Source organism: Ovis canadensis, chromosome 2, assembly GCF_042477335.2.
Source record: "Ovis canadensis isolate MfBH-ARS-UI-01 breed Bighorn chromosome 2, ARS-UI_OviCan_v2, whole genome shotgun sequence".
In the NCBI taxonomy this organism is placed as follows: domain Eukaryota; kingdom Metazoa; phylum Chordata; class Mammalia; order Artiodactyla; family Bovidae; genus Ovis; species Ovis canadensis.
Window position 1 is genome coordinate 71,637,918 of NC_091246.1, and position 8,426 is coordinate 71,646,343.

General features: G+C 44.9%; 1 protein-coding gene and 1 long non-coding RNA gene across 5 annotated transcripts in view; one reads left to right on the forward strand and one right to left on the reverse strand.

Moving 5' to 3' along the window:
* The window catches only part of PUM3 (pumilio RNA binding family member 3), a 45,377-nt gene extending 38,808 nt beyond the window's left edge, over window positions 1–6,569 (reverse strand). The window contains exon 1 of one of the 4 annotated variants that reach the window (XM_069576470.1): window positions 6,396–6,569. The gene's annotated coding sequence lies outside the window, so the exon portion shown is untranslated. Of the gene's footprint in view, window positions 1–888; window positions 1,805–6,395 lie in introns of those variants that run through there. The other 3 variants (XM_069576468.1, XM_069576469.1, XM_069576471.1) reach the window with 3 other exon arrangements.
* On the forward strand, window positions 1,902–5,905 carry LOC138433574 (uncharacterized). Its single transcript, XR_011254363.1, has 3 exons — window positions 1,902–2,095; window positions 3,260–3,344; window positions 4,065–5,905. It is a non-coding gene; the product is annotated as an uncharacterized lncRNA (long non-coding RNA).
* Window positions 6,570–8,426: the final 1,857 nt, after the last annotated feature.

The following is an 8,426-nucleotide window of genomic DNA, read 5'->3' on the forward strand; positions in this document are numbered from 1 at the left end:
ATGAGTCTTTTGTGTACAAAGAAACCTGCATCTCTGTATCATTAAGTTCACACCACTGTCTTGAACACTAAACATGTGCCACAGGGTTATAGTTGGTAAAACCAAATTTATCAACTACAATATGTTTATTTACAGTTTGTCATTTCCCCAACAGTATCCATTCAAAACACTGCTTTTCAGAGTTAGGTTAAATCTTTTCCCTTCACTCCTTCAGTGAGGTCACTGGAGGGGTGGGACGGGGTGGCGGGGGGCGGAAGCAGACGATGCATAGCATGTGGGATTCAGTACTCTGAACTCAGCACCCCTTGCATTGGAAGCTTGGAGTCTTAACCACTGGATATACATCTGTACTGGTTAGATTCATTTTGTTTAGGTCTGCATTCCATTTCCAGGCATGTCAGTTGACTTTCTTTTCATTCGCCTAGGGTCAAGATTTTTTTTGGTGTACAGTGCTGATTTTGACAAACCCACAGTCATGTATCCTCCACCACAGCACCTTACAGAACTGTCCCACAACTCCTAGAGGTTCCCTGTGGAGCCCCTTTGCAATCATCCTCTTCTGGTTCTCTTGGCAACACCTGATCTTTCTTTCTACCCTCCAGCTTTGTGACTTTTCAAAAATGTCATATAAATGGAATCAGACAGTAGAGGCCTTTGGGGTCTTGCTTCTTTCATGTAACAAAATGCATTTGCTTGCCGACCCTGTACCATAACACCCAACCATCACATTCCAGTGTCTTGGAATCATCTCTTTTTCCCTTGCATTACTCTATTCGACAGTTCATCTCTTGTTCAGATTGTTTTCTGCCGTTAGAGTCAATTTGCTATGATTCCACTCCCTGCTGCCTGATTAATCTTCCAATATTACATCTATTCCATGTTATTTACCTGCTCCAACACCTTCAGAAGTTTCCCACTGCTTACAGGAAAAATTTCAAACTCAGTCTGTGTGCTGTGCTTAGTCGCTCAGCTGTGTCCGACTCTTTGGGACCCGACAGACTGTAGCCCGCCAGGCTCCTCTGTCCATGGGGATTCTCCAGCCACGAATACTGGAGTGGGTTGCCATGCCCTCCTCCAGGCGATCTTTCCACCAGGGATTGAACCCAGGTCTCCCACATTGCAGTGCTCAAGTCACTGCCTCTGGCTGAACGTAGTTTTCCCTGGGCCTCCAGATTTCAGGGATGCCCCTAGCCACGCTCTGCGTCTCGGCTTAAGATCAGTTCTTTGGACTCCCCTATCTCGGCACCTAGTTCGTTTCTTCCTAGCGCTAACAACTTTCAACTGTACATTCAGACTGCAAACTGGGCACCTGGCCCTGACCGGGCGCAGAGTGAGTGAGTGGCAAACATACAACAGAAAGGCTGAAAGCGAACTAGCCCGGACCCGGACTTTAGAGGCTGAAGGTAATAAAAGCTAACCAAGCACTCTCTAGGCAGCGCGGTAGGGAGAGGAGCTGTACACCCGCCCTTGTCCCCAGGCTCCCGTCAATCCCCAAAATCCCACAACAAGGACGGCCACAGAAAGCAGCCCGGCGGGTGACAAGGGCGAAACCTCTACCTCAGAAACCCTCCGACTCCAGCACCGGGCAGGGAGCAAGGCCCCCCAGAAGCAGCCGGAGTCCCCCCTCACTCACCGCACACGTGCGGCCCTGGCAGGCGCGGGTCCCGGCTCCGCCGCTGCTGCTTCCGCTTCCCCGCCTTGCTCCGCCCCCTAGCCTTTTCTCTTCTTCCTCAGCCGAGCTAGAGTTAAGGGGCCGGCAATAGCCGGAAAAACGGAAATTCGGCATTTCTACTGGTCCGCGTCTAGTCATACGTCATCTAGAGGCGCGAGTGCGGCGCCACGGGAGTTTTGGCCCTAGAAAGTATCCGTGGGTCAGTGACGTGATGGCGGCTACTCAAAGTGACGTAATTAACCCTTTCCCTCCCCGGCCGCAGAGCTGGCGGCTCCTGGTGGACGCTGACCGACTGTGGAAGTGGAAGTTTGGTTGGCCGGGCTTCTCCTCGTTCTTCAGTCGCTAAGCCGTGTCTGACTGTGATACCATGAACTGCAGCACGCCAGGCTCCTCTGTCCTACGCGACCTCCTGGAGTTTGTTCAGTTGAGTCGGTGATGCTATCTAAGCATCTTATCCTCTGTCGTCCCCTACTCCTTTTGCCTTCACTCTTCCCCACCATCAGGGTAGCAGGGAGCATTAAAGGGACATCTCGGTAGTTGGCTAGGATTGCGATCTGGTTTCTTTCCGTTTCTTAGCTGGATGGCTTTGGGCAAATCACTCAATTTCTCTGAGCCTTGGTTTCCTGATCAATAAATTATAGATTGGCTAAGTCATACATGGAAAGCGCCTGGCACAATAAATGATTTGAATAACCGTTCAAGAAATGGTTGCCATTTTAAACCGCTGCGAGTTCCTCCAGACGGTATTTACCCCACTTAAGGCTTTAGGAAATCAGACTGGTTAGGATGTTATCCCCATCTTGCAGATGAGGAAACACACCACAAACTTGCTCTGGTCAAACAAAATAGTTTATTCTTTTCACGGTTTTGGAAATCATGCTAGTAGCGAGGTTGTGCACCCTCTGAAGGTTCTAGGATAGCACTGTTTGTCCCTTCCAGCTTCTAGCGGTTCCAGGCATTCCTTGGCTTGGACTGCATGACTGCAGTCTCTGCCTCTGTCCTCACATACCTTTCTCTTCTATGTCTTCCTGTTTTCTGTATATTATAAAGACACGTGGCTTTGGATTTAGGGCCCATCAGGATAATCAAGGATGCTCTCATTCAGAGGTCCTTACTTAATCATATCTGCAAAGATCCTGTTCCCAAAAGCAGTCTCTTTCATAGGTTCTGCAGGATGGTATACTGATACATCGTTTGAAGGGCCACTGGGAAAGTTGAGGAATAGGACTTGATCCCAGGGGTGTCAAGCATCAGATTTTACTGTTTTCCAAATCACATGTTTCCCACCTCTTAAGGCATCAGGCTTGAGACTAGTATTTCACCGGACTTTGCTTCTTGAGGACAGGGACCATCATTACTTCCCAAACACCTATAGCACTATTCAGCACATAGACAGTTGCTAAGCACACAGCTCTGTGTGCCTTAAATATTATGTTTGGATAAGCTCTTTTAAGTCTCATAAAAACAGTTGAGTAGGTATTTTCCCTCAAGTTATGTAGAAGGGGGAAACATTCAGTAGTTTTGATCCAGTCATTCTGACTCCAAAGTCAACATGACTGACTATGGACCACTATCTCTAATTCACAGATCCTCTAGTGAAAGCTCAAGAGGAGAGAATACAGAACAAGAACGGCAGAAGGTCCATTGCAGCACCTATTAGGCAAATAGAATGGTATGTACTAGCCAATAACAATGATAAAATCTTCATGTACACACCCTACCTGAAAGAGATATATTTATATTTTCAACACCACAGTTTGCATCACCCCACATCCTCTCAGACACATCCATGTAGCTGTCAAACGTGTTGGGTTGGCCAAAAAGTTTGTTTGAGGTTTTCTATCTGATCTTACTGAAAAACCCCAAAGAAACTTTCTAGCTAACCCAATACATCAAACTCTGTTCATCTGCCTTCTCACCAAGAAGAAAAAAAAAGTCACATACCTAAGTCCGAGATTATTATTAATGATGTTATTTATCCAATCTGTGTGCTGTCAAAAATTTCACAGTAGGATTGACTTGAGTGTTTGATTTGTTTGGAGTCAGTTGGAAGTATCTTGTGGTTTCACAGGACAACAACAACAAAAGTTTTCTATAATTTTACAGTTAACCAAGTTAATTCTTCAAATATCTAATACCTGTCCATTTCCCCTATGCTCCGTGCCCTCCCTTCCCTCCCAACCTCTGACAACCATCAGTCTATTCTGTTTTTATGAGTCCAAGTTTTTGAGATTCCACATGTGAATGAAATCACACTGTATTTGTCTTTTTCTGACTGACTTGTTTTCTCTATTGTTTCCTGACTGCAACACATAACTCAGTTTCCAGATCTGTATCAGAGTTGAGGGCTAGGAGAATGGAGAAAAGATGAAACCCACTTTTTTCCTCCCAGTAGGGCTCTATCCTTTCACCCCAGAGGGAGAAGACCTGGCAGTGTTTCCCGTCTATTTAAACACCTAGAACTCAGTCACGCAGCTGCCCCCAGGACTGGAAGACCATCAGGCATACTGTTAACCAAGCATTTGGATTCCATTCTTTTTCCAGTACTGTAGTAAAATGACAGGTAACTTGGCAAATATGCTTTCATCCAGCAGCAGAGATTTGTTATTTAATCTGGTTTAAAACTTAAAATAACTCTAACTAGTAAGCTAAAACTTAAAATTATTGCAGTATCCAAGGTAGGGGATCTCAATCTTGGCCACACATCAGAATCACCTGTGAATTAAAAAAAAAAAAAAACAACCCAACAACAGTAATTCTGATTTAATTAGTCTGAAGTGGGACCTGGCCACTGAGAATTTGGAAAGTTCCCCCAGATCACACTAAGGTGGGGCTAAAATTGAGTTGCTTATTTAGGGAATGGAGTTCAAGTTGGTGACTTGATTTTCCAGTTAAATGAGGATTAAACCCTGTAATCTTCTGGTTCCTCTTTTTGTGGTCACCAGAATTAGAGAATTAAATGGAAAGTGCACTTGTTTCTCTAAGTAGAATTTCTTAGATATAACTATCTCTCTTATTGCTTGAGGTCTCCTGCAGTGAGTTAACATCATTACATACTGAAAATGGTTTAAATTTGAACTATATGCTTTCAAATGTATTCTGGAAAAAGTTCGTTGTTTTTTTTTAATTTGTCACTATTTTGTGCAATTTTCCTCTTTTTCATAAAAATAAAGTGTTAGGTGTCAGCTCCCGCACATCTCCCCTCCCTCCAAATCGGTTCTTTAAAGTTTTAACTAATGGATTTTTAACTAACGATGTTCTTTTTGTGTTTCCCAATGCATAAGCAGGGATAAAGGGCATGTTATTGATGTAAAACATAAGTGGGACTTTGGCAACGATTGGGTTTTATTTTCAGGACCTATTAGGATCATAAATCCATGGAAACGGAGCAGTTGCCAACACATTTTCCTTTTGTAAAAAAAGAACTGCTTCTGAGTAGAGCGGATTATGTCTTTCAATACCACACATTTGCTAAAAAGTGCACGAATATAAACATTAATTGTGCATTCCGAATTTCCAGTTACTGTGTAGTAGACATAAAATTGACCTTGTCCTAGTTTTACTTTCTTTGATGACATTCTTAAGAGCCATAGAAAAATCAGATCAATAAGATGGTGGCTCAGTTGGTAAAGAATCTGCCTGCAGTGCAGGAGACCACCTGCAATTCAGGAGACCCAGATTCAACCCCTGGGTCGGGAAGATCCCCTGCAGAAGGGAATGGCAACCCACTCTAGTATTCTTGCCTGAGAAATCCCATGGACGGAAGAGCCTGGAGGGCTACATTCCATGGGGTCGCAAGAGTTGGACATGACTTGGTGACCAAACCACCAGCACCACCAAACATAAAATTGACCTTGTCCTAATTATACTTTGTTTGGTGACACTCTTAAGAGCCACAGAAAAATCAGATCAATAAGATAAAAGTGTATCTGATTGTAGTATAAAATACCACTTTTAATGAAAGATCATATCAAAGATTAGTTAGTATCACTTAAAGCCTATGAATCATACTTAACGCTGCACTATCATAGAACAAAACTCCTCAAGCAACAGGTACCAGCACCAGGTTTTAGCAAGGATGGGAACAATGAACATGTTTTTGATTTAACTTTTTGCTGAACTTTTGTTTTCAGGCTTTATGAAAGATATTTCCTTTGCAAACTAGTGGCTGGTTTTGACTTGTGATTTCCTTGATTTCTGAGCAAGCTCATTAATAAATGAATCATTTTCTAACTATTTCTCCCATTTTTACTTTTAAAAACTATAGAAATGTTAAGTCAGGACTTAACAATGATGTCTACTCTATGTACCTACTCAGTTTTCCTCCTCATTGTAAGATGTAGAAAAGATTAACCAATAACCTAAACCCGTAATGTCACTTCAAATTTTCCAGAGATAGAATTAGAAGGCCAAGACATATATTGGGGGTGGGAAGCCTGTGAAAGACAAGGAGGGAGAGAACAGGATTAAGTCAGAAGCCTCAGGCCATAATACTGATCAAATCCTGATCTGAAGGGACTGATGGACAGGAGAAAGGTGTGGTAAAAAGAACTTTTGATCAAAGGTTCTGAGACTCTGGTAATCATACCCTTGTAAGGTGAAGAAACTACAGAGATCCTTTTGCAGTGACCATGGGGGCTAAGAAGTACTCAGAGGCGCCTCAGTGGATCATCTGGGCTCTACAGTGATCCCACACATCCCCGATGTAGAAAAGCAGCCTTACCTCTTCCTGCTAAGGTGAGTTTATCACTCCTGCCAACATGGCTGAGAAGGAGTTCCTCTTCTCACTGCTGGTCCTGGACACAGTGAGTCCAAAACATCCAGGAAGCATCCATAGCTCAGTAGAACTCTTGCTCTATCCTCTGCCAAGAATGTGTCTCCTTTGCAGAGCCCAGAGCTGTAGGAACAGAAAGCACAGATTGTCCCAGAGGAACATTTAGAATGAAGGCAAGTGGGGCCTTTCCAGCTTCTGCTCCTTAGTTCCCAGGCCTGTGTAGTTGTCGTCTTATAAGGACCATATAGAGATCTCTCACTTGGATTTATTCTGCATTCTGGAGGACAGTGTCCCATTTTTGTAGATTACGGCCTCTGAGTTGGTGCTTCAGCTGCACCTTTAAAAAGCCGATGCACAGCTGTGTCACATGGCTGCCTCTGGGGGAGCAGTGTGGAATGTGTCTTGTGGATCACATGACCTCCTTTGCTGAGAAGTGTGTTCCCTATTCAGATGCTATGTTGTATAGTTTTCCATGACTATAGAGCAGGTGCTTCTTAGCTTCTGGACAGTGGTCCTGGCTGAGGCTCTTGGGCAGGAAAAGCAAGTCCATACTTGAAATAGGATTTCAAGTATGGGGATTTCAATTATGAGGAGAAACAGCTGGCCCTTCCAGAGTCATAGGAACCCAATGTCATCAACTCATCAGTAGGTAACCTGCTGGTCTCTGGGAAACAGTGCCAGTTCAAGGGCTCAGTACTGGTTTCTGTTGCCGGCAGTCTACATTCAGAGGAATCAGTGGTCAGACTGGCTTTGGTAAGTGGGAGTTCATGCTGCTTGGCCCACATGTAGCCTCTCACTGTGGCCACTAGGTTCATGTACCCACCAGGCCAGCTCTAGAGTGTCTAGTGTTGCAAGCTCACTAATGTCAACTGGCTGAATCAGCTTGTCTGGTCGGTTGTTCAGTGGTTATTGTGGATGCCTTTTGACTGGGCTTCCTCTGTGGCTCAGATGGGGAAGAATCTGCCTGCCCTGCAATGCAGGAGACTTGGGTTCGATCTCTGGGTTGGGAAGATCCCCTGGAGAAGAGAATGGTTACCCACTTGAGTATTCTTGCCTGGAGAATGCCATAGACAGAGGAGCCTGGTAGGCTACAGTCCATGAAGTTGCAAAGAGCTGGACACGACTGAGCGACTAACACTTTGTTGGGTAGTATCATGTGAAAATGGTCACCTGCCATGTCCATTCCCATCTGCCTTTGCCCTGGACTTTGTTTCCCACCGTCCTTTTCCTTCCAGGTGCTTGACTGGTTGGGGCATTGGCCAATGATAGCAATTTCTATATGCTCTCACCTTGGGCTATTTCTCCTTCCACATAACCTGGATGACTAGGTATACTCTTGCCCACTGGGAAGATTCCCCTCTCTACTGTCTCTCACCTGAATGAGGTTGTAATGCTACTATTTACTTTCAGTTTGTACCCCCCAAACCTTGCCAATTCACCTGTAGACTCTGCTGGGGATTTTTCCTCCTCCATCAGCTATTTGTAAGGTACCCTGCTCTATGGCCACAGAAGAGAGCTGAAGAAAGAGGGCTGATGCAATCACGTGGGTGATGCGGAGATCGAGGCTTCCTATTTGTGCAGCCGACTCATGCCCTCTGGTCTTACTCAGACTCAAGCCAGGACATTTCCATGTTCTAATGGATTGTTGCTGGGCCCTTTTCACTTTATGGAAGGACAGGTGAGACAGAACCCACCTCCCAGTGGACAGCTGTGGGAGGACCGTCATTGGACACTATAGTCAAGCACGGCCTCTCTCAGGTCTCAGTAAAACACTAGGAGATGGGTATAATTCCCCATTATAGATGATCTGGCCTTGCTCTAGAACCCCAAGGCTCTAAGTTGTGATGCTCCTTGGGCTTACCATGAACTCTGATGCTGCATCTTTTCTCACCACTGACACATCCCACATCACAGGGTCTACCAGATGTTCTGCTCTAAGTGGGGAGGCTGCCTTTGCTACATCTTGGCCTTGCTGTATAG